A 27,725-nucleotide genomic window follows, 5' to 3' on the forward strand; every position below is an offset into this window, starting at 1 on the left:
AATTAATGTTAACAAAATGGTTTCATAAATTCAATTAGATTCCAGATTTTGAGCTTTTGAGGAAGTGTTAATGATACAGTCTCACCCAACTTGTATTCCTGGTTTATATTAGGATATGACTGCTGTTCAGGATCAGATCAAAGATACTACAGAAAGGAAATAGCTACCAATGGACTGTATCCCATTAGTTTATAACTAAATACTTTGGACTATCCACAATGTTGTTGGCAAGTTTCACAATTTAAATATGCACTGTGTGAAAAAGTGACTCTGCTGTAGAGCTACTACATGGTATTTTCACTGCAACTCACTAGATTCTGTACTGTAGTAACAAGAGTGCATAAAAACGGCCATACTGAAACAGATCAGAGGCTCTACCTAGCCCACTGGGCTGTCTATAAAAATTACTTTAAACAGGTGACCAGGGAAAGCTATGTAAAAAGGACAAGTGTATTACAAGCTATCTGCACGGTATTCTTCTCATCATTAATCAGGCTCAGCTGAAGGATTTATGGAATTGGGCCATTTATTCACAACTGGTCCTTTTCTTTCTTACCTTGAAAAGCTTACAATCATCATCAAGTTTTGTGATCTTACTGTTAGTCCTCTTTCCTCTGAAATGTATAAATATATTGAACAGCAGGTGTCTATTCACAAATCTACTCAGAAATTCACTAGGTACCTTATTCCACTGTGAAAACTGTGTTTTCTTCTACAGTTTCCTATTTTAACCATCTATTTGGCCATAAAAGAACCTCTTCTTATGGCATCATTCCATGATTGGTTTTTGTTTGTTTGACTGTTGTTTTTTTGTTTGTTTTTGTACAAGCCTTTTGAGATTAGGTTTGTCTAAAGACTTCAGAAATCCAGACAAGCTGTGTCAAGCATATATCATCAACTTTATTCATGTATTTTTGACTGTTTCAAAGAGTTCTAATAAGCTTTATAGATATGAGGTGCCTTTACACTTTGACGCTTCCTGGTTGTATTTATCCATGTGTCCACATGGATACATTATTAATGTATTATTAAATTCTTACTAATTTGCCTTGGACAGACTTAGAGGCCTTTATTTCCACAAATCTTCCATTAACTCTTTTTTTTTTCTTTTTTCTTTTTTTTTTTTTAATTAGCATCATTTTTTTTTCACCATCAGATAGCGAGGTCTTCAAGAAGTTCATCCTTGAATTCTTTTTCTACTTATCTTTCTCTGTTCTATGGTTCATTTTACACTTCTATCATTTCTTTCAGTCATCTCTTTTACAAACTGAAGAGTTTTGCAAAATGGCTAAACTTAGCCATTTCATACTTTCAGAATTCCTTGTCCTGTATCTTTCTAGTGATTCTCTGTGCAATTGTGATTGTACACAGAATGCCAGCTGCACAATCCTAATTTCAAAGTCAGAATTACTTTATTCATATTAAACCTGCACCTATGAATATAAATAATAGTGACCTCTGTATTGAACTTAGCTCTCAAAGCTCTTTTGAGGCCTTAGACAACTAATGCACCTACAATGTAGAACTTAAAGTCTCTGCTTAAAAGACTTGAAAATGGACCACATACTGCATTTAGATTTCTTGACAAGGTTAATGTCTCACTTAGCAGCCTCCCCATCTTCTCCAACAAAACGGATAGCAACTTCACAGCTTGACTGGGTAATACACACCAAATGGATGGATTTTTTACAGTGCTCACTTGACAGCTTAATTTCTCATGCTCTACAGCATAAAAGATGCCTATTTCTTAGGAGGGCTGTCCTTCAGATTTTGTTTGACAAATTATTCTGCAACTCTTCTCTTGTTAATACTTAATTTCCCAAGTGTACCACTCTGTAAAGGCAGATTTTTAGGAAGAATGAAACGTTACATCTCAAAAACATATTCTTATACATTGCAGTTGCAGACCTACAATTCTCATTCCTTTTCCTCTCTGACTCAGAGCCCTGTGCTAGATTTCAGGTCGTTGAAAGAATTAAGACTGTGTTTGGAGCCACAGTCCTTTCTGATCTCCAGGAGACACTGCTGAATGATAAAGATGCCCGTAGCTCTTCTTGTAGTTGCTTTGTAAATGGGACCATTTTGGATAATCAGAAGAGCTTTCAAGACTGTAAGTCTGCATTAGCAATAGTCTGTGGGATTTCAATTTATTAGGAACCTTATTAAAAATAATTTCTATAGTTGTTTAATTTAAAAAATTATCTGTATGACATTTTCTTGTTCATGCCTTTCCAAATATTCAGGAGCATTTTGCTAGTATAATTGATTAAGAAAGTATTTGAAATTAATTTATGTGAAAAATATTTTTAAAACAGCTACAAAGATACACATGTGCACACATATATGTATATATTTATTTATATTTAAATGTATGTAACTTGAAAATAAAGAATTATCCAGGAAGCTAAATGATGGACTCACCCTTCAAATATAAGTGCCACTTTTACAGAGACAACCATGTTTATGTACTAGTCCAATGTCTTGAATTCCAAAGGTTCTAGGTAGTGTAAAATGATTGAGAATCTTTCTGCCATCCTACAAAAGCAAATGGGCTGGTTTCCTAAAAAACAGATATCTCTACCCAATGAAAATTTTGTGGGAATCTCTAAAATTCTTTGCCAGGCAGGCTAAACTTTTGGTTTTTACATTCATTAGTCAGGTAATAATCAGTGCATTAAGACATTTAGAAGAATCTTTTCTACTACATTTGTGGTGTTTTATGTGTTAAATAACTGCAATTTTGAAATGGCTAATTCACAGCCTTTATTGATATGATAAAACATGAAAGAAACTTCCTAAAAACATTCAAATTCTCTGGCTTATCTGTTTACAAAACTATCCTAATTTGCTTAAATAATATGGTCAAGTATTAAGCAGTTTTTTTGACAACAGGATAGTTGCTTATACATTTGAAATCACGTATATTGAAGATGGGTCTGAAACAAAAGAGTTTTCATCATGGTGCATGATTTCTTGCTGCATTATTTCTTGATGAGCTAAGGCATGTATATAGATTTGCTCACTTGCTCCTACATTAGCAGAACAATGCCTCAAATGACATTACATTAATTTGTGTGAGCTGCTACAGTTGTAAGTAACTCTCTAAATTACTCTATTTGCCTTTGAAATGGGATCAGTAAGATCGCTGCATGTATTTAAAAAAAAAAAAAAAAAAGCTATGAAATATTATACAAGTAGTATTTTTTTCCTATACACAATAGCTGTGTAGATTTTGTTATCCAGAGCACCCACAAAGGTCTCAAAAAGGTTTTAATAATACCCATTTTTGTTCCTTTTGCAAGGATGATATACTTAACAATTGCAATTGGGTAGTAAATTTGCTCCATTGGATCTTGCATTTTAAGAGATTCTGCAGTCAGATTCTTTCTGCTTTGAATACTGCTAGCAGCTCCATCAGTCACTCAGTTTGTAAATTATTGTGGATTTTACTGATCATTTAGAAATGGTTGTTATGTTGTAGCAATGCAGTGGCAGTCTCTAGAAATTGTAATACAAGTGCTTTTATCCTCAACAAATCCACATACCAGTATTGTAACTTTATTTTATTGTAACTGTTTAACTCTTTTGTACAATTTCTGCATGTAACATTTTGAATAGACAGTGGTCTTGGCTTCTTGAGTGATAATATGTACAAACTTCCATCTGTTCCTCATGATAATGCAAAATACTTTTTAAATATGCCATCATCTTTTGCCTACACTGTTATTTGCAAAAGATCAGAAGACAATGTAAAACATGGCAATTTCTTCAAGTCATCCGCTATTTACCTCTTTCTACTTCCATCTTGGATCATAACAGTGTTTAGATAGGGGAAAGGCGGAGCAAAAACACTTCTAGTTTAAATACAAAAAAGGGAAGAAAAGAAGAGAAAGCACTTGTACTGTGAGGATTTTCACAGCATTTACTTTTTTGATAATATAATTCTTTGTTAGTCCACCCAGTATCATTTTAAACTACAGATTATTTAAGTAAAAGAGACTATATAAGTATTTTACAATAATTTCCCTGATGCTGTATTTATATTTCCTTATATTTTGACAGTAATTTAAAATTTTCATTTCTGATTTTAAAAATATAGTAAAATAACAGTTTGATCATTAAATCAAGTAACTGAAATTTGCAATTTCTTTTAGTGTTTCCCATTTCCTCAATGTATCTCTGATTTTAAAGATTTCAGTCATATCAAAATTATGTAATTTTTAATGAGTTACCACTTTTTTGAGGTAAATCTTTGCTCTTATATTAGAAATCTTAAATCTCAACCTCCCCCCTTTTTTTCTCTTTCTATTTCTCTCTTTTTTTCTTTCTCTCTGCCCCATCTGCTCTTCAAAACAAATTATAATCAGGTAGTGATTGGCAGCAATTTTTAGCAGTAATAATCAAAGCTGAGCAATTTTAGCACCTATTGTGTTCCACCTGCAGGATCATTTTCTTGTCCTGTAACACACTAGGTAGCACAAATGATTGATTTGTAATGCAAGATAATTTTTTTATTAACACTCTGCCTAATGCTAGAGCATCATCTCTGAAGAGTATCATCTCTCAAGTATCCTAACAAAATCTCCTTTCATTCAGGCAGCAAATAAATTGCCTTATCATCTGATTTTCTGTCTAAAATGTTAGTGTTCTATAAAAAGGTTCATACTTCAAGATTCAGAATGTGATCTTTCTGGAGAGTACAACTGAAGAAGCTCAAGCCAAGAGTTCTTACTCCCTTTAAATAAGCTAGAAAATAACCTCTCTGCAGAGCCTACAAGCTCTCTACAAAAAAAAAAAAAATATATATATATATATATATAAAATAAATAGTAACTAAATATTTTGTTGCCCTAGGCAACAACTTGTTCTGCCTTTAGTATCTTAGAAAAGCCCTGAACAAAGAGTTATATTTTATCAAGTTAACCTTTTCAGTGTTGGGGAGCCTGTAGGAAAACCTGGTTTCTATTTTAAAATAATGTCCTTTTTCATATCATTCAATCTGGTGTTTAGATATTTTAGACACATCGTACTTCAAATATGGCCCCCCAAACATGCAGTCTAAACATTAATTATATTAAACATTCATTACAATAATAATTGTACATTGTAACAGAAGGCAGATTCTTTAAAAAGGTTTAATTATGAGTACTTAAATTTTGTTTTCTAGGCAATTTATGATAGTTTTGCTGAAATAAAATGCTTGTTTCATATGTTTTCATTTTCATCCCCATAAACCTACCTCTCATAGTTTTAGCTTGTCATTTTAAAAAGGATTATGTTGACTGAAGGTCTGTGTGAAATACCTGAAGTTCATCATAGATAAAAGCAAGTGAATATACCAATGTAAATATTGTAAACCTATATTTCTGCCTTTACTTTGAAGAAATTTGGCCAGTTATAAAAATCATAAAGAAGTATCCCCTGTTTGCAAGGAAATCATACTAGTGAATGTTTTACATAATGTTTTCAAGGGCTACAGTACTATTCTGGTGCTTTTAAAAGAATACTGGGATTTTCGACAAACTTTCTTTCAGCATTGTGCAAAGGAGAAATCATTCCCCTTTAAAGTTTTTTTGTTTGTTTGTTTTTTGTTTTTTGTTTGTTTGTTTCTACTTCTTCATTGCCTTATAAGATATTGTGATGGGTTGACATTTCCCATAAAAAATCCCAAGAATGTATCAGATCTTGACTTGCATCATTTGTCTTCTGTTCACCACTGGTTTTAATAGTTAAGGGTACAGAGGACTCAATGGCAGTCATTTTAGCTAAAGGGATGTTGAAATTCAGAGTCATTTTAGAAATATTCTCCCTGCACAGCAGATTTTGTTAACATTCTCAGGTGTGAGACCAAATGCAGTGCTGTTCCATGTAGACCTATCAGAGTGATTAATGTACCAGAAATAGGACAGCAGCATTACCCTGGGTCTTCTGCCTGATTCTCCCTTCTCACATTGTTCACAGCCAGCTTGGATATCCCTGCAATCCTCTGCATTTGTATCATACAGACACAGCCTGGATTTCAAAAAAGAGTGAAAAGTATTATACCAAGAGTATTAATAGAAGTAAGGTCAGAGTTTTTGAACACAATAAGGACGAGAGGAAAGGAAATATTCATATAGCTGGAAACAATGTATTGGTTCTATTGTGGCCTACAGCCAACAGGGCTTGAGTCCCTAATGTAATCTTAAAGGATTTTACTCTTCGTTGTTTTTAACTTTCAAAGGAAAAAGGGTTCAGTCACTTTTTATAAGAGGCAATTCAAAATAGCTGGTGGTGCTGAGAAACCTTTCTTATTCACTCTGCATTATTTCTAGTATATCTAACAATTAGATATTGTTATCTCTAGTTGCCAGTTTTCAACAAATGTAGATACCATATTGGCAGCCCCACTGTTTACACCTTGAATAGTTATTGACAGGTATTTATGATCCCTTTCATAATCATCAAGTCATCACAAGACTATGTACATTTAACTCCTGATTTATATTCCTACATTAGTTTGCACTGTTCCTTGCTTCATTTAAAGAATGTTCTTAATATCATGTAGAGATCTTAAAAATGCAGCATTCATCTAAAAGTCATGTGTTGTATAGTTTCAAACTCAATTCCATAATTTGAAAAAAAAAAAAAAAAGAGAGAGAAAACACAGTTAAAAAACTATATGTGCAATGATATTCAGTGATTCAGATAATAAATTATAACATAGCTGTTGCAAATCTGTTATTAGTCTGTTAATAGAAAATGAAAGATCTTTCTGTTTTTATGGGGTTCAAAATAGAAAGTCAGTCTCAAAGTCTCTTACAGTATTTATCCATTTTTGTTCATCAATGAGTTAAACATCTGATTTAGATGCAGTAAGGAGAGAATCTAGTGAGAAATATAGTTTAATCTTACATATACTATTTTTTAGATGTTGAAAGATGGACCAGAATCTATCTGAGACAGAGTTATGTTCCACAATTGCATTCGTCAGAAAAAGGGCATGCACCTGTTTTCCAGATAGCTGTTTTTATTATTGTAGAAGAGTTAGGCCAAGTCCTTGGCCATCCTGTTTTCCTTAGAGTCTAGAGTGCACGCTACCATTTCAAACAGCAAATTAAAGAATAAGCATATTGTACAGATGCAGGTGATCTTCTATTGACTGTCTGGCAATCACCATAATTGAAAACAATTTCTTGTCATCCCCTCTTTCACAAGCATGATCTACTCAAAGATGTAAAATCTTCTGTCATAATGTCTTTGTTTCAAATACCTTTCAGGAAAGCCATATATATATATATATATATATATATATATATTATATATATATTTATATATATATATATATGTACACTCACGTGCACGCATAAAACAACAGCAGAAGAATTACATGTATCTAAGTACTTTAAACATTTGTGTTCCCACATGCAATATGGTTCTACTGTTTTCTGTGAACGTAACCAAACACAAGGCTTGTGCTTCCTGTCTTATGAGTTACATTTAGTTAAGATTTATATAAGCAATATCAAAGTCATACCCGAGGAGGATGGATGACAAAGCATTGGGCTAGTTCATAAATTTACATTATTAAAGAGTAGTCAGAGATCTATGCTGCTTCTTCTGTTGAAGCTGAGAACAATTTGCAAGCAGAAATAATTCTTCTTACCTGCTTTTAATAGCAAAGGTCATTATCTTGGGTTATCTGCTTTGATCTGTGAACATTTTTTTGTTAATCTGTGGCTCCCTGGGAAGTAGAAGCAGTAAGATGTGACTTAATGTGAGAGGAAAAAAAATGACAGAAATTTTGTTTGCCTCTAAGCATATGGAGTGGTTGGCTTTGGAAATTCACTAGAACAAAAGCGTGGGAAAGAGGAAACTGTGAACAGGGGACAGTAGTAAATGGGGGAGTTATAAGCAAGGATGAGATGTCAAGAGTGGGAAACAACTGTCATTAGATTTCTTAGCAAGAAAATTTAGAAATATATAGTGGAGTAACATACACGGGGTATATAAGTATCTTTAAAAATAAAAAGTAAAAAAAGATTAGGTGAAGTCCTTACTTTATATCTATAATGTGAATATATGACCACACTACTATATGGAAAGTTTCAAATATTCAGAACTATTTTCACAATTAGGTTTTCCATGTTTTCCTTTGGTCTTCATATTTGTTAGCTTGCTAGGTCTTTGTGGCACATAATCATCTTCATGGATGGCTAGAGAACTCCTAGAACACTCTAAAATATGATCTGAAATTTTATTTTCTCTCACTATTTTTCCTACTGTTATTAGTAAACAATTACAGGATATCAAAATGATAATTTATCAAAAATGTGGAAGGTGACCACATCATTTATAGAAGGAATAAAACATTGGATAGTGTTCCAGGTAAGATTTGTGTCAATGATACCTTGATATGAGAAGCAGTTTAAGGAATATTCGTTAAGGGTGTTTGATTTAAGCTAAGGTTCTGGGCAAAATATTTTCCTAAGGATTTTGGTCTAATGTAATTCAGCTTTTCACCATAACATTTTGAATGGTTTCAGAATTCAGATACAGAAGCAAAACAGCTGCTGTTTTCTCTGCATTTCCCCAGGGATTTAACAGAAATTATTCCAATGTGTCAAGGATAAAAACCCTTCACTGTCTTGCAGGAGGTGCTGTTAAGCAAAATAGCTGAGATTTTGTGTTTATTGCTGACAATTTTTTTATATTTCCATAAGTAACACATTTTTAGTGTTTCTGTGTTGTTGTTGTTCTGATAAATACTTTTTTTCTGTGTAGGTACGCAATGAGCTACTGTTATTTCTCTTCTGAGAGTCAAAGAAGATATTGCTCATAATTCAGTACAGATCTGTTAATAGAGCAATGAAAAATTTTATTTGGTTCTGAAACTCACTTATTTGGTTTGACTGTACATGTAGCAATTATCAAGACAGTAAATATACTCAGAGGGCCTGAACTGTAAATCTTCTGATGGGAAAATGTCAATGTAAGTTTAAATGAACAAGAGAATCAGAAATGTGTTTACAGATGCTGCAGAAATCTGTCATCAGAATCACAACAGGCATAATTCTGATATCTAAAATCTTATACACAAATTCAATCTTTGTCACATCCTACTGATGTTTTTAAAGTAGCAAAATTAAAAATAAAAAATAAAAAAATGAATACCCTTCCCAATTATCTGTCAAAGTGAGTGTAGGATGATGTGGCAAAGGAGATATCTCTTTATAACAAATCATTTCACTTAAATGTAAAAGAGATGAGTATTTCTGATAATACCCAGAGTCAGTCTTTAAAGGCAACTAGCAGTACAACAATAAAAATGTAGCATGCTTTATTTACTTTAGAAGCCAGCTGACACTTATCTCAGAAAAATGTCATGTAGAATCAATTCTTTTTATTGTTTGTGTTGTTTTCTGCTTCAGCCTTTTTGTCTCGAAGGGCTGTTTCCAAGAAAATGTTTCAGAGCTCTGTTTGCTCTCACCATTAGTTTCCCACCTGAGTTCCTAGTCCTGTTTAGCTGACATGCTGAAAGTAAGTTGTAATAATACATAAAGAACAAATGCTGCTCAGTGCAATGTACATTCTGGCAAATACGTGGAGATTTTGTATCTCCAGTGCTTTCACCAAAGCAGTGTTGCAAGCAGCTGAGAAGTGGCTCGGGGATATGTATGTCATTGTGTGTGCATGCATGCATATGCTGTGCGTAAAGTTCTGGAAATCTTCTCTATCTCCTCAGAAAACATAGTGATATTTTAGTAATCCAGCATGCTTATTCAATTATTTGATATGAAGCTCTTGAGAATGTTTTAAATGTATGAACTGAAGTTATTGTTGCAGTAAGGTACAGTGAGGTGTGTAGGTAGTATGTAAAGATGTATGTAGTAACATAAAAACAAAACATACAGAAATGCTGAAGAACATGCTATACCTTAATATATCTTTAACCAATCTGCTTCTTGTGTTATGCTTAACTTGCTCATGTCCTTTCTCCCCTGGCTTTTATTTTTTTAAGACTTTTCCACTGCCAGCCTTCACACAATATTACAGTCATATGAGTCATATGAACAACAACAACAATAAATAAATAAATAAATAAAAATAAAAAGAGAGAGTGAGACCAATAACATTCCCATACTCTGGACCCAACCAGTCTCTTTCTTATGAAGGATAAGCAGAAAGAACCCCAGATACATTGTTCAGTATTTTAGAGTGTATCATCTAAATAGCCATTTTGCAAATGCTTTTAATTTCCAAATGAGGTTTTAAGACACACCTTTATAAAATTATGTCCAAAAAAGGCAATGTTGGGCAAAATTCACAACTGTCTTTCAACTGTACTTTATCCGTACATTTTATTAATTAGTCTCTTTGCATATTCCAGTCATTAATTGGGTGGAAGCAAGACACTACATTGTTAGAAAAAACTCTACTTTTCGTACACGTGTTACAGTTCCTTGCAATGATTGGTGCTATAGTGCTCAATCATGGATATCTCGGAAGCTTGCTATGCCTTTTTTTTTAATTTCTGCTAAAACAATAGAACAAATAGGCTTAAGGAGTGATAATTTTTCATAACAGTATCACAGTTCTGAAAAGAAAATTCATCTCTCTTCTTGAAATATATTTTTTCAAACTTAAATTATTCAAAATTTTAAAAATTACATTAGAAAATCCAAAACATGCAAAAGTATCTTCTTGAAAATATATTTTATGTAGCAAAATGATAACTTGAAATTTCAAGCATTCTGAAAGCAATCATTTGTGTTTTCTTTAACTTGTATAAAACATGCTAGGTCATATTCTACTTTAGCACAAGTGGGATTTATGAAGACATAAAATTTCATTTGCTGGCCATATCAGTGTAGTTCATATTTACAATGCATGGTCATAGGAAATACATGTCTAGATTCTCACTGTAATCATTGAAGAAATGCAGTCATTTCTTTGATATGAATCATCCCATCTTAAAGCAAGTGCTTAAATTGCATCAGATGAGTCATGTCTTAAAGTGTCTATTTCTCTCTGCTAAGTTAAAAGGATCCTTACTCAGGTACTGAGGTTGTTGTTGTGGATATTTTGTTCCATAAAATTAACATCCCTCTAAATCTGAACATGGTGTCATACATGAGAGAATAGAAATTAGTGACTAAAAATATGATAAACAGGAAACATAATAAGCTATATTCAGGAAAAAAAAAATACAAACAAGCGAACAAGCAAACAAAGAATAGCACACAAACAAAACAGTCACAGTATAGAAAGTTCTGAAATGAAACCTGGTTCCTGGGGAACCCTGTTTCACTATTGTGGAAACATACAGGATAGTCTTGGTATGTTCAGAGAAAGTTATTTTAGCTCGCCATTGTATACCAACACATTGTATCATGAAATATCACTGGCTGTGCCAGACTGTTAAATACAACCTACTCCTTAGGAAAATCATATACATCTATTTTTCTTTTATTTTCCTGCAGCTATCTGCTTCATTTACTGCTATGACAATTATATTACAAAACAGAACAATTTTTGCCCTATCTTTATAAACCTACAGTCTTTGGTATTGAAAGAGTGGCTAAAGTAAATAGTATTTCTCTTTTAGTCTCACTTTTCAAACATGTCACTTTTGTGACAAAATGTAGAATGATCCCATATAAAACAAATTTTCAGGTTCTCTTTTTAATTTCCTGTGTCCTACCCTGAGATCATCAGTCAAATTCTGTGTTTCTTATTCATGCAAGGTAATCCCATTCAGCATAGACCCTAATCTGATGGCTGTGCTCTTCACAGCTGTGCCTACAGGAGCCTGGAAGTATTTGAACCTAAATGCACTTCCTAAGGATAAGTTGTATACAAGATGATACTTTGTAAACTTAATCACAAGAAAATTAAAGTTCATTCTGTGTTTGGCAGTTAAACCAAACACTTGCTCAGATTATCTCTGTATATGTCTCCCAGGTTCACCTAGTACATATGCTTTACATCTGTGACCTATAAAACTTTTGCAAACATTTTTCTAGTGGATTCTTTCTTATAAAATGTGTACCTGTGTGGCATAGAAGGAATTAAATGTGATTACGTTTTCCTAAAACTGAGAATAGATGAACCACACATGCAGAATCACCAGCTCCCTCCCATATTCCTACAATTAGTTTAGAATACAAGTTTGAATATATTGCTATAAAAAGAAAGTATCTAAATATATTTTGTATTGTCATTGATATTTCTGTGCATTATTTTCATACTATTATCAATACTGCTATGAGGTACAGAATGGATATGACAGAACTCTATAGGTTTGAAGTAAAACACCAAAAGCATGTCAGAATAATGCATTAGAATAACAACAAATTTTAAAATTTCATTAAAAACATTTAAAAAGTTATTTAAAGCAAAAATTGTTTATGCCATGTATAAACCTAGAAGACTGTATTTCAGAATGAGCATCATCAGATGATGCATTTAAAATAAGTGAAAACAATAGTGGACAATAAAAAGGACAGGAAGATGGGCCAGAAGCCTAGTAGGAGGCTCCCCATCCCTAAATTCTGTGATTCAGTGCTGATACCACATTACAACTTTCCTATAAAGCTGTGTATATTGCTACTACAATTTACAAGAGTAAGGCATTTTAGAGGCATTGTAATAAGTGAAAACTCCACTAGGTGGTTCTGGTGCTCTTCTAACGAGTACAGAGAATGTTCGTGCATGGCAATTTTTCTCCTTTTCTTTTTTTCTTTTATTTCTTTTCTTTTCTTTTCTTTTCTTTTCTTTTCTTTTCTTTTCTTTTCTTTTCTTTTCTTTTCTTTTCTTTTCTTTTCTTTTCTTTTCTTTTCTTTTCTTTTCTTTTCTTTCCTTTCCTTTCCTTTCCTTTCCTTTCCTTTCCTTTCCTTTCCTTTCCTTTCCTTTCCTTTCCTTTCCTTTCCTTTCCTTTCCTTTCCTTTCCTTTCCTTTCCTTTCCTTTCCTTTCCTTTCCTTTCCTTTCCTTTCCTTTCCTTTCCTTTCCTTTCCTTTCCTTTCCTTTCCTTTCCTTTCCTTTCCTTTCCTTTCCTTTCCTTTCCTTTCCTTTCCTTTCCTTTCCTTTCCTTTCCTTTCCTTTCCTTTCCTTTCCTTTCCTTTCCTTTCCTTTCCTTTCCTCTTCTCTTCTCTTCTCTTCTCTTCTCTTCTCTTCTCTTCTCTTCTCTTCTCTTCTCTTCTCTTCTCTTCTCTTCTCTTCTCTTCTCTTCTCTTCTCTTCTCTTCTTTCTTCTTCCCTTCCCTTCCCTTCCCTTCCCTTCCCTTCCCTTCCCTTCCCTTCCCTTCCCTTCCCTTCCCTTCCCTTCCCTTCCCTTCCCTTCCCTTCCCTTCCCTTCCCTTCCCTTCCCTTCCCTTCCCTTCCCTTCCCTTCCCTTCCCTTCCCTTCCCTTCCCTTCCCTTCCCTTCCCTCCCCTTCCCTCCCCTTCCCTCCCCTTCCCTCCCCTTCCCTCCCCTCCCCTCCCTCCCCTCCCCTCCCCTCCCCTCCCCTCCCCTCCCCTCCCCTCCCTTCCCTTCCCTTCCCTTCCCTTCCCTTCCCTTCCCTTCCCTTCCCTTCCCTTCCCTTCCCTTCCCTTCCCTTCCCTTCCCTTCCCTTCCCTTCCCTTCCCTTCCCTTCCCTTCCCTTCCCTTCCCTTCCTCTTTTTCAACTATACTCATATGATGAGTATGTCAGGATCCAAACATTTAGCTGGTGATATTAATACCATAATTCTTGATTAAAGACAAAATATTCTTGGTCAAAGTTATGACACTTTAATACTGTGAAATTCTAATGGTAGTTATAGATAGTATTTATCAGGCAAACTCCTAGAGCTAAGTTTTTCTTTAGCCTTATAAATGATGTTCTTGGACTGTGCTGTGTAATCACAGTGGATTTGTAATTAGTTCCTTTTGTGAGGTATCATTAAACGAGTACAATTTTAAATGACTAGAGTACTTATTGCATATACAATATTGCTATCATGTAGGGTAGTGTGTGACTGAAGAACATGAATAACTATGCAATCATAGGAATTATATTTTTCTATGGTTTAAGATAGGATACTGATTTAAACAGATTTAAACTTTAGAGCTCTGCTATGGCCCAGTAAAACAACTCTTGAAGTCAGCTTATACTTATCACCGTTCCCCTTTGCACTTTGTCTCTTTAACAAATACCAAGTACTTTTTATCTCTGATTGCTTGAGATATGAAACTTAAGATAGACAATTTGCATTTACCTTTAAAGACTACTGTTGCTATTTTAGACCTGAAGAAAGGTCTTTGTGCCCAAACGCTTGCCTGGATCTCTTAGATGTGTCAGTCTGGTCTAGTAAAAGGTGTTATCCATTATTATAAATCTTGTTCTACTGAGCAGGTTCAGAGTATGTTCCTAGTTCTACAAAAGTGTGGTGGTTTTTTTGTTTGTTTGTTTTTGTTTTTGTTTTGTTTTAAAGGTATGATTTATTTTTTTTTCTTCTCTCTGATATGCCATTTCAGGTGTTACATGGATGGTTCTTTTTGCTACCATGGTACATTAATAATAATTAGGTAACTACTCCAAACATCTCCACAAACAGACCACATAACTCAGTTTCCTTCAGCTGTGTTTGCATTTTCCTAATACACTAATGAATGAGTTTCATAGGAGTGTTCGTGGGAGAAATTTACAGAATGTTAAGGAGAATGTTACAGAGGATACCACAGAACAAGGTCTGCACATCAAAAGCCTGATCCTGATACCTACATTTTTTGAATTACTTCAGTAAATGTACTCTCTCTCTCTCTCTGTTTTGTTTGTTTGTTTGTTTGTTTTTGTTTGTTTTTGTTTGGTTGGTTGGTTGGTTGTTTTTTTCCTGGTGGAGTTGTGGACTTGTATGTAGCAAATATAAGCTTATTGACAATAGCCCTGCTGATCCATTATAAATCACATTCACAGACCCACTGAGCTCTACAGTACAGCATAAACTCTCATCAGGCCAGAAATGAGAGCTCATATCATCTACTGTGGACAATCACAATTCATCTGCCACTGGTTTTCAAAATTAGATATTGACTGCTCATAAAGCAAAACAAAACAAAACAAAACAAAACAAAACAAAACAAAAAGTCTTTTAAAAAGCCCATTGATCAAATTTCACAAAAATTAGGATGCAAATGCAAACACATTTTGCAACTTCTTCTATTTCCTTTGCCTTTTCTAGTTCTTGAACCTACCTTTTAGGAAGGTCCATTTTACAAACAGTTTGTATAAAGAAAAGCAATCACTGCTAGTTTGTGCTTGGGCCAAGTTTTTCTGAGCTTGTATTTGTTCTGGTTTGTATTTGGGGCTTAACAGTACTTGCATAATTGCAAAAAACTTGCTCATCATCTCCAAAATTTATGGATACTTTCAATAGGTGATGTTTTTATTCCTTTTGGTATAATTATATATATATAATGTATTATATACATGTATATAGGAATATGGTATATATTCCTTTTTCTAAACTACTGTTTAGAAAGCTTGTAAAATCCATCTATATTCACCAATAAATATAAGGCTGCAAAATGTCTACACATCAGCTATTGCAGCATATGCCAAAAACAAAACAAAAAATGGCATTTGATGCTATACCTTACAACCTGCACAGGGAATTTGAGCTGGATTGGTACCCCGCTTTACCACATTCTTGCTTGCTTTCATGGCAGGTGTAGAATGGAAATCTGTTTCAGTCATTGGACAAGAGCAGAACTAGGGATGATTCCCTGTACACAAGGATGTCAAAAAGATTGCATCAGCAAACACTTCCAAAAACTTTCATCAAGAAAAGTAAACCAGTCTGGAAAGTATTCAGGCATGCTTGAACATGCTCTAATTTGGATGGCAGTCATAGAAAGCTCCATCTTTCTATACAAGAGTGAAAGTCACCTTAGGAAAATCCATAATCTGAAAAAGTGGTACACCTTTTTCTAAAACTCATACTCATTCTTTCATCCTGCCATAGCTAACCATCCATATCTGAAGTATTGTAAACCTATGATCTAAATGCCTTCTAAGCTCTAGAAAGCTCCCCTAAAAATACCACATAAATAGAAGATAGATGTGCAGTGGACTGTGATTTATGTGTTGAAATTCTCTTTTGACCTCTGTTATTTCAGAAAAACATAAGATCATTTAGACTGAGGTAGTACAACACAGACATGGATACAGAGAGAAATAAATTCTCTTTGTAGCCAAGCCTGTAGTGTAATGTAATTAAGCACTCAATAGCAAGTTCTGGATGCAAGAAAGCATGAATTTGCAACATTTATTTCTGCCAAGGTTTGTTAGTGAAGTTGGAATGGATGTGCCTTTGAAATACAAGAAGCACCCAGTCTTTGTGTTTAAACCCCGGAACCTTGCTAGTTAACAACCTTTGGAAGTTTGCTTTTCACATACACAAACAACTACTGTTGCTTGACATTTCCAGGGACTATCATTGCAAGCAATACTGGTCATTTGTGGGTGTGAAGCACCATCAAGGAGCGGTCTCCTTTTAGTTTTTTTCAAGCAGCACAATAGGTGAAGCAATACTACTGCGTTTCAGTTCTGCCCACAAGCCCTACCTTAAACATAGGAATAGTACATAATTTTAGAATGCCATCATTCATGATCTAAACAAATCATGTGGAATATGCAAACAAAATAATTTTCTGCCATTATTTGGATGTTTCAAGTTTGTCTTATTCCTGGAGATAAAGACCACTGAGGTCAGTCATGCTGGCATGATCCACTTTTTTATATGGTTCATAATCAGTACTACCAGAACTGACCTTGAGGTCAGAAGCCTGAAAGTGTATTTGTTTTCTCTTGGTACTTCAAAGTACTATTTCTATTATATCTTAACTGATGTTTGTCACTGTGTGCGTTGTTTCTGGAGCAACCTCTTACAGTATATTGTTTCTTGGGAGAACACATAAAATGGCACAGCCTGACAGATTTTAAATTGTCTTGGTGGTTCTTAACTCTGTACTGTCTTAGCACACCACTAGAGCCAGAAAATATTACAGACTGGTCCTGATTTAGGATTCTGATTTCACATGTTTTGCAAATGTCATTATTGCATGCATTTCTGTCAGGACACCCCAAGAATATTAGTATTTAAGTTACCTGTAAGCTTCTGTTATTCTAGCTGGATTTGCACTGGCAAACAACTAACATTGTCCTTTCGGAGGACAAACTCCCCAGCTATGTCTGTATTAGTAAATTAAACAGCAAAAATCTCCAGGCACTAGGATGTAGTCTGTATGAGTAAACATTCAGAAGGACCCTGTTAATAGTCCTGAAGGACTTTTGGCATATACCAACTAGCATTGTCCCACAATGAATCTCAGAGACAGATCCAGAATTAGAATGTTTTAGAGACTGTTCCCTACAGGCAGTCTGCATGCCATCACTCAGTTTTGCAAAGTCAGAGTTTACTAACATAGATGCAGTCTATTTCATACCATTTGGCCTTGATGCCCAACAATGTTCTTGTGCATATTTAATTATTATGGCTATAGATCCATGCTTCAGGCTCAGAGAATATTTCAGTCCTGACACTGTTATAAACTTACATGGGCACTGTGAACCTGAAAATTGCATTTTTTGACTATCTGTCTTTAGAAAATTGTTTCTTTTTAAGTTTATTTGACTGTATTTTTTGTTATTCTGGCTATCTCATTTATTAACTGTTTGATAAATGTTCTTAGATCAACATAGAGAAGCCATAAAATTGATAACATAAAGTAGATATTTCAAAACAAACTAATGCTAGTAGTTCATTAGAAAAAAGAAAATGATACCTAACAACTATACTTTTCCTCTTTACAGTCCTCTCGAGCCTTGTTCTTCTTAGAACAATTTTTTAAGAAGAGGTGCTTGAAAAAATGTATAGATTCTTTTTTGCTTGTTTCCTCTATCTTCCCACTTGTTGTATTTTATCCTGGTATTACCAGTCCTTTTTGAATCAGTTATATGAAAACTCATCTTGATTACTGTCTTGCTTATAACAATATTTTATACAAAGTTCTAACTACTTGGATCTCAGCAGGGAGTTTTAATTAGTGCCAAAAATATTCATTTTTTTTCTTTCTTACAATACTGTCATACAAGCAGCACATGAAATGTTTAAATTTTAATGTACACTTCAGCATACCCATTTGATTTGTGTTGTAAATATTGTACAGGCAGTCTGATCTTCTTATTCTTTTACTTTATTACTGTACATACTATTAAAAATGACTTTAAGTGTCGATACAAAGTATGGCCAAGAATAATCTGGGTATTTGTCTGTGATACATCTTTCATCATCATCTTGGTTTTTTTACAACATTTTTCCTGTTTTTCCGCAAGCTCATATTCTGATATCCAGGTTTTTGGATTGCATTCTAACTTTGACATCCACGGTAAATTAAAGTCTGCTATTTTTTCCATTGCTCATTCTATAGACCTTGCTACATTAATATTGCAAACTCCTCAGAGCAAGTGTTGCTTTATTCTCTGTGCAGTACTCAGTGACTTCCTGATTCATAATCAATGTTTCTATCCATAGAAACAGGGGAAAAAAAAAGAAAAAAAAAAAAACAACATATTTTATTATGGGTGTTTTTAATTTTATTTGATCAGGTATAAAGCAAATGAACTGGAATCTCCCTGTTTTCCTGCACCAACAGATTTGCTATGACTGCCTGCACTGCAGTGCAAAGGTGTAATTTCAGAGTTCCCATATACCTGATTGCCCAGTGGAAGTTAATTTATCTTTCACAATAGAATTGTTGATAGGTGTTGAATCGATCCTTACATATTTCTTAGCCCGTGAATCACTTTCATCAGCAATTCTTTACATGTCTTGTGGTATTACAGAAATCCCACCTGGGGTGACTCACACCTCATTTACCACAATACAGAGCTTGGCAGTCAGCTGTGCCTTTCAGGGGAAGTGTTAGGGTGTAGAGGATGCCCTGTAGTTCAGTTGCAGAATCTTTCCCTGCTATTGACAATGCCTGAACCGGAAATGACTCAACTTTTGTTTAATATACCAACAGAAGTCTTGAGCAGTCTTAATTGAAATCACAGTATTTTAAAGCTGCTGTGTAATGCATGCCACAAAGATCCATGGTGTACATACCAGAATCACTTTGCAGAAGACTGAAAGCAATGCTTCACCATTGGTGATGAAAAAGAAAGAATGGATATTGAGAACAGATGGAGAAACATGCGGATTTAGCAGGAGTTCACAAGTGTCAGGACTTCACAACGGTCAGGGCTGCCTGGGGCCATGGGGCTGGGGACTCCCATGGGTCCGTCAGTGCAGGGCCCCACAGTTAGGGACCCTCCCAAGCAGGAGCAGGGCAGCAGGAGGGTACAAGGAGCTATGAGCGTTGAGCATTTCCCTGGGGACAAGGACAGGCCAAGACCAAGCCAGGTCATCTGTCTGCAGGTCGCTATCAGGATCAGGACTAGGGAGGGGCACCGGGGTCAGGCATGGCCCCAAAATGGCCAGGCACGGCCCCCACCCCTGCAGTGCTGTCTGGGGCTTCTGCCCATAAACACCAGTGGGGATGTGCTGTGGGCCCTTAAAAAGAAGTATGGAGGTGAACACTCTGTGATGATGCACTTAATGTAAATGTGTTCACTGTAAGCATAGTGACTCCTTTCCTGACTCCAGTTGTTAAGGTCCTCCAGAATGTAATAACCTGGTTACTTATGTAGTTGACATTGTACTGATAATTTTCCATAAGCCATTTTATATTGGTAATACCAGACTTTAGATGTTTCTACAAGTTCATAGAGTTCATGCAGTGACCTACTTGCTTGTATTCATTCTGATAAATTTGGGTATAATAATGATCACTTTACTGGGGATTACTGGTGCTTAAAGGTAGCAGGTAACCATTTTCTATTGAGAACTTCTTCAGAATATAGATAATGATACAGAAACATTTTGAGCATTTCTACTTGACTCATTCTCTAGTTTTTCTGACTTTTTCCTGTGTGACAATCTAGGTCTTTTAAGAGTTTTAACTGTTGAGATGTGTATAAGTATGGTGATTTGGTTCTTGTTTGTTTTGATTACGTTTCTGCAAATTCATTTCTAACTTTTTCATAGGTGTATAGCTATTAGGTCCTGATGATATGGATTTCCATTCCCAATTTCCATTCCCAAAAACCCAAACCCTCTTTTGTGTTAGCCAGTTACTCCAGTGAATGTTGGAGTGAAGACAGGAAGTTGCATTGAATAGACAGCTTTCAGCTATGTCTGCAGTACACCTTATTTACAGCAAAGACATTCCCGCGGTATATCCACATGGAAAGTTAGTGTGGAACAACTTTTGCACTGTAAAATGGCATTTTAATTTAACACAGACTCTTGATACACAGTATTGCAGTCTTTAAAGGCATGCTGCAACACTGTTGGTTTATTTTGTTATGGTTCTTTTGACCTCCACTGTTCAAAGGCTACCATATAATGGGAAATAAAAATTGCACAAAGCAAAGATACAAATTCCATGGTACTGAGCTCTGTTCCACCAAAATATTACCTCACTACATCTTGGTAGTGATCTCTAATGTAGTGTTTGGGGATGAGAGCAATGTTTGCATCATAGCAATGACTGAGTGTTGAGTAATAGGCCAAAACACTTCTGAGCTTTGTGAGTCACCAAAACTGAGTGGTGTGGAGGTTCTCTGGGCTGATTTGGAGGGGAAGGCATAAAGTATTTCAGAATGTTTCTGTATTCCTATAATCATCTTTAAGCGACCCATTAGTTTCTTGCAATTCTTTTAAGTTTATACTACATCAAATTCATCATATACATTGAGCATAGGAATGCTCTTACTTACTAAGCAGGCAACAGCCAGAGGATCTGTAGGTATGTATGAATCTGTATGCTTTTTGAGGTTGGATTTTCCAGGGGTTTTGATTTGGAGATGATTTTGAAGGGTAGGAGGTTTCTTCCAAAAAGATTTGAAAGTAACTTGTCTTATTTCCAAAGCAAAATACTTCCACTCACTAAAAGGTCTTGTATAGTATAGTTGTGGGGAGATTTCTGAGTTTGAAAATTGCCACCTACTCAAAAAAAAAAAAAAAAAAAAAAAAACTACTGTTTGGTATTTGTGCAACTTTCATGCTAACAGTATATAAAAGGTTTGTGGAAATTCTCTAGTCAAAATTTCTTGCTGTCAATTAGTATTCACAACACTGAAGTTTCAGTTTTCTTCCTTCTTATTTTCAGGTCCCTTAAGTACACAAGCAGAGCACATGATCCTTTTAAGAGTTTAAGGAAAGCAGTTAGGTCCAGTGTACGATGCAAGTCTGTATCGGAAAGCAGTAAAGGTTGTTTTCAGGTTGTGGATGTAAAGAGGATACGGTAGACATTGATCAAGTTAGAGAATATCTAAAGAAAGAATTTGACAGAGCTAGTGATACTCAGACTGAGTGAGATTGCTAACTAGATATGGTTAGGGACAGTCCTCTGAAATGTAGTGACATGACCTGACTTTTATCTGTTCATCAGAAATCTCATTTTTACTCCTACAAAAACAGGTGATCATGTCCAAACTACCTATCAAGAATGGTCCCTAGAGCAGGCTGTCTTGTGAACTATGCCTCAGAGAGCGCTAATTGGCTATCCCAGGGAGAAGGTTATCAGTTAATTAACGTGGATGATCAGCAGTGTGGTGCCTGAGCTCACTCCCTGGCTCTGTTCCACTGAGCAGTTTAGCCATAAACAGAGGTATCCTTTCTAGTGTGAGCAGCTTTTCTCTGCAGGTTTCAGGCTCACTAATGGGCATTTCTGATTGATCCAAAAGTAGGTTGTGATTTAGTCTCATTCAGTGGTCTGCTTCTCTTGCTTTGCTTCATAACACAAGTTGATGGGAATAGTGACAGAACTTGGTGTCTAGGATGGCAGGTAAAAATTGGCATATACCTCATTCTCTTTCATGCAGTCTTACTGCATTTTTGTTATAAGATAAAGAACTGAGCAACCAAGCCAAGTAATCTGGTTTTGTATGTACAGAATAAAATGCCCTGACACAGTCACAAATCACATTCCACAGGAAAATAAATAAATTAATTAAATATTTGAATTTATATACAGCAACCTATCAATTCCAGATCTCTGATCTTTTTCTCTTGGGTGCAATGGGTGAATTAGATTTGAAGCAGTCTGTATTTGTTTTTATGAGAACTATAATTCTTTCCTTCCCTGCTGCACAAAAAAGACCATTTTCCCAGAAAAGCTTTGTGAGAAACACCAAAAAAATATGAATCTGTAGCCTCAGCTGTCAGTTGTTGTTCATATTCTGCCTCAGTTCACTCTCCTGTGCTATAGTGGTAGGTCAGTGAAGATATGACTCTGCTTTCATCTGGATACTTCAGAGCAACAGGCCCTTCCTGAGCTGAGAGGAGACACATGCTTACCCCTTGAGGTTTAATACATTCATTCACATTACTTAGCTGGGTTCTGCCACCTGTAGTATCAATATTCATTATCAATTATTCATTATCATTATCAATATTCTTTGGACAGAAAAACTTATTTTAAAACTTATTTTAAAAACTTATATTATTTACATGTCAGTAATTAATATATAGGATTACTTTATTAAAATCCTCAGACAACCAGAAGATGTACTGGCTCTTGCATCTTGAAGGAATATTAAGAAACACTTACAGCTTCTCATTTTAATTACTCCAAGCATTCAGCAGGTATCATTCAGATGTTGGTCACAGCAACAAGAATTGATGCGACCAAATGCTAAGTCCTATCTTTATAAGTTTGGACGAATGAATCTTTGTGGTAGGGTGATACACGTGATTCTTCCTAAAATATTTGGAATAGATTGTGAAGTTTCTTGCATTTGCAGAGTCTACCATGCTATTGAACACCATCAAAGAACACTCTACTGAGTAATGAGGGGAGGGCAGGTATTACAGAAAGCATTCAAAAAAGTGATCAAGAAAAAGAGCACACCTGTTCTGGAAGGGAAAACATCTCTCTGGACCTGCATGAGAGCTTACTATAAGAAGTGAAACAGAGGGCTATCGAAAGTAATGAAGCCACCAGACAAGGTATTTTGCTTTTTTAATGTCATGGTTCTTACGGGTGCGTGTTTTTGTGGGAACAGATGTCATATTTTCTAACTTCAGCAGACAGTATCCAGGATACTGTGTATTTTTTCATTAATGTCTCAACCAACCACCTGCAAAAGTCAACCACAATATTCTTTGTAGTTGTTTTCTTAGTTTACATTTCACTTTAATAAGCTGCTCTATTTTAATTTGCTGTTCAGACACAAGGGCTATGCTGGCCCCCAAAATTAATATTTAATTTTATTGTTGGCTGTCATCAAAAGATATATGCCTTGCAGAATTCCAGAGGAGAAACAGTAAGCATTAAATTCATTTACTAGAAAATAACTAGCCTACTTTGTGGTCTATCTAGTAATTACTATTAATGATTAAAGAAGGTGCACGGATGATGGCACTGGAATAGCTGCCTATCCTGTTTTCAGTCTGTAATTGCTTTGTTGGCTGCTTCACATTATCAAGATTTTTTCACTGTGCTGCTTTAGTAAGTTTGACTTTTATTTACTGTATTTGCTAATACTGAAAACTAAAGCTTGCAAGGCCAAGAGGTCTTCCACATCTTCTATAACTGATGCTAACTAGTGCAAGCAGGACCTCCTGGATTAGGACTGAGTGCAGATTTGCAGTATCTACTGCTGTAGCCTGATGTAGCATTTGGTCCTCTAACAAGAAGTATTCCCAATAAGGTGACATCAATATTAAGCATTAGATTCTCAGAGGTTCTGAATCAATGTTGTTCCACTGACAAATTATCTTTCACATATTGCATATTTAAAATTTGACGAGAAACGCATTACATTAAATATTGCTGTTAACCCCCTCAAACCTTTCATTTCTTTTCAAGATATTGCAGTTGAAAGTGAGAAGACATTGCATACGGTCTTACAACAGAAGGAAGCCAGAGGAGAGGTCAGCTGCATAGCCACTGAACTTCAAGAACAGAAGACCAAGGGGTGATGTCTTCCTTCTTTTATACAAGGAGTCTTGAAGGTAGCCTGGATTGAAACAGTCCAAGAGAATAAGGGGAAGGTAGTAAATAAGAATAGGATATGGACCCCTTTGACTTTACATAGAGATTCCATGTTCAGCATCTCACAACAGTACTGAAAAACAACAAAACAACACGAACCAATAAAAACAAAAAGAAATATTACAGAAGAAAGTAAGCTAGAAAGAGAAAATCATCTCCTAAAATCAGTTTTTTGAAGAAAGAAAACATTTAGCAACGTTCATAGCCACGTTGTCACTAATCTTGTATTGTGACTGTTCCTGGTCAAGTGTGCTGTATATCAAATCTGAATTAGCAGATAAGCAGGACACTTCTGTCCCCTGAAAATAATAATAGTAATAATAATAGTAATAATAATAGTAATAATAATAGTAATAATAATAATAATAATAATGGCAGAATAGAAAAGAAAGGTGGAAAAATATTTTCTTCAAAATGAAAGTCTTGTCTGTTATCCAACAAGATATGCAAAAATAACATGCCTAACAATCCCTTCTTTTCCAACATGCTATATCCTGAGAGTATACTGGTTCAGTTTTCTGAGACAAAAGCTCTGAGAGCCTTCTAGAGGAATCTGCACCCTTTGGAAGGCAGTCTTTCAAGTCCCTGTACCACTTCCTTATGGTCTTCTCTTATTAAAAAAAAATATATAAGCAACAACCTTCTTTCTTCCTTCCTATCATACAAACAGAAGTGTCTCCATTTTAAGACACTCATGTTGCTTTGATATGTCTAGCTTTTTATATATGCCAGAGAATGGTACCCATGATTGTCCCATTGCTCTGCTTTTTTGCCAACATGCCAGCGTGAAGTGACTGCCTGCCTGTTTGCCATGTACCCAGCATACTGTAACTGGCTTTTCCTGAGGGAATAAATTTCTTTCAAGATATCTTCAACTTCTAGTTCTTAGTAAACTCATTCACCTTGGACTACAAGAATGACAAGCAACAGGCTCACTCTTTCTGTCTGAGTTATAGCATCAGGACTGTAACAAAACATGAAGAGGGAATGAACAGTTTTGTTGGTAGTGAGAAAAACTAGTTTTTCTCGGAAACCATTCTTTAATTTCCATAGGCTGCTTGCCCTTCATGTTTTCTTTCCGTTCTCCATTGGAGAAGTAGGTGTGAATGAGTGTAAGTCATCTATTGGCAAATATTCATGTGATGGTGTATTCCAGGGGTGAATCATGAGATCGAATTATAGGGCAGTGAAGAAGCCCTCAGTGTTTTCAAATTTTGGATATCATCAATTTTAATACTGAAATTTGACACTTAATAAGTGTTATCTTTGAAGTGCATTGCACTGCACTTTCTCTTTCTCCTACTTGCTCTCTCTGCTCCAAAAAAATTCTGCCTGTTTGATATACCTGATACCATATCTATTCTTCTTCCTGTGTTGCTGCCTCTCAGGCCATTCTCAGAATCATCTATATGAATTATGAATGTGAATTTAAAAATTGCAAGCACTGAAGTAAAAATTATTCAAATAAATTGTTTTTAATACCTACTAATCCAGCTGTTCAACTTTACAGCTGTACGTAATTGTCCTCTGTAGACTTGAGAGAGAGCTGTCTTCTCACAGTTTCTTGGGCAGAGGCAGAAAACATTAAAAAGCCCTAATGTGGACAATCATCCCCAAAATTCAAACTGAGCTCCTGGCTCTTGGAACAAACTTCACTCTTCCCCTGGAGAATGTCTTAAACAGATTTCTTTTGGAGGCAATTCACAGCTCCATCTCAAAGCACTGTCACATTAGCCATTTGTTTCGGATTAGGGTAGAAATATTAGCAAATCTCCAATTTAAAGGTTGCTTTTCTCACTCAGGTTTCTTTCTGTCTCTAGTGACTACTCAGCAACAGAAAGCACTTTTAGTCAGGGGTTAAGTGATCTGTGCCCAAACCACTTCACTGTCTGTATGTCTAAAGCCATACTGATCGGCTGATGGAGTATGTCTTCTTGGCCCTAGGCTACAGGTTAAGGTTTTATGCTAAGTTAACAGTTTCAAAGTTTGCAAGTAGTTTTTCTATACATTGTCAAATTGAATTATTTTTTTTTTCTCCATTGCTGCTTTTTGGTGTTTGCACAGGGATCTATGACTATACTGTTTATCCAAATATATGTTGCATATTGATTATGAGCTAATAATCAGTCACTCTGTCATTTTATTGTTGTGTTTTATGTTGTGTTTTGTTGTTGTTGTTGTTTGATTGTTTGTTTGTTTCTTACAATAAATTGTTGGAAAGCTAAAAGCAAAGGTATTCTTACAATAAACATTTTGCACAAAGTTTGTTTTCTTCTCTTTGCACTGTATATCACGGAACATTCTTCCAGCAGTTGTAACAATGCTGATCTCATACAAAAATTATAATAAAAATGAAAAAAAATGTAAATAAGTCTGATTGTATTTTGTCATATCTAAAAATGTAAGTAATAAATTTGTGAGGGAGGGTGTGCGCACTGCCTACTATGTATGATACTATTCTTGCTTTAAAGCATTTTTACTCTTTCTTCACAAGCTTAATATCTCATATTGGTTGGTGATGACTAGAGATTTAGAAATGATTCTTAGTGAACAGTGTATTCAGTTAGTTTCAGCTCTATTTCTGCATGTGATTTTGTCATGAACATCTTATAATTTTCCTAAATTCTTGAGATAATTTCTATGAGTAAGTTTTAGTGTATATATTGTTCATGATTACAAATATTTGAAATTCAACATCTAAGCTGTTTTAAAGAGCTTTGATTGGATGTATGAGTCATATACTATTTTTCTGTTCCAAGACTGGTTAAAAGAAACTTATAAATTTTATTACCAGTCACATTTACAGGTTCAAAATTTGTTGTGTTCTTATTCTCCAATATGCATTTTAAAGGTCTTTTTCTGTGAACTATTCTGCTATTTGAATCCTTTGTCTGAATAGGAACACAAAATTATACTTAGAATGAGTCCAAACACAGCCAAGGTAGAGTCACAATTTTTCCAAGTAAGTATTTATGGAAATGCTTTTCACTTAGCTATCTCTTATTAACTGGCCATTTCAAATGTGCTTTGACATACTTATCAGAAATTTCTGTGAATTCCCCTGGAAGGAGGACTTTATTTAGAATGACTTTATAATTGAAGTATTTTAATGATGAAAAATGGTGGAGGGCGATTTAGAAAAGGTCATTTGTAAGTTTTAGGTATTTTGCACTGTGGTTAGGGAAAGGTACTAAGTCTTCTTTAGTGTCTGAGTTAATGTGATCAACATTGCAGACATAGAGTTAAGATGTACATATGTTTCTCATACTGTAACTTCTATAACTGAATCAAAAGTGTGTTTTTGACATATGAGTAATTATATACAGTGATTAAAAATTAAAGCTCTGATCCACTAATACCCCAAGGCAGCTGTTCTGTTTTGCTGATACATCATGCTGAATTAAGCTGGTAACTTTTGGCCTGCACACTTAATTCATATACTCCCTAATGGAAAGAAATACTTTATTACATTTTGGTTGACCTGCCCTTTACCTCTAATAATTTGTGGAAGAAATAGAAACAAACAAAAACTATTAATTTCATTTTCCACAGTTGTGTAGAGGTTAGTATAATTTAAAAAGAAAGTTAGGTATAAAAATATGTTTATTAGTTTATCTC

At 35.0% G+C, this 27,725-nt stretch overlaps 1 protein-coding gene and 1 long non-coding RNA gene across 9 annotated transcripts in view; both read left to right on the top strand.

Moving 5' to 3' along the window:
• The window catches only part of ANKS1B (ankyrin repeat and sterile alpha motif domain containing 1B), a 439,567-nt gene that overhangs the window by 284,767 nt on the left and 127,075 nt on the right, over positions 1–27,725 (top strand). The window lies entirely within an intron of this gene.
• Positions 17,657–26,459, top strand: LOC119717249 (uncharacterized). The gene is made up of 3 exons (XR_005266483.2): positions 17,657–20,855; positions 22,855–23,059; positions 23,922–26,459. It is a non-coding gene; the product is annotated as an uncharacterized lncRNA (long non-coding RNA).

Source organism: Anas platyrhynchos, chromosome 1, assembly GCF_047663525.1.
Source record: "Anas platyrhynchos isolate ZD024472 breed Pekin duck chromosome 1, IASCAAS_PekinDuck_T2T, whole genome shotgun sequence".
Taxonomy (NCBI): Eukaryota; Metazoa; Chordata; class Aves; order Anseriformes; family Anatidae; genus Anas; species Anas platyrhynchos.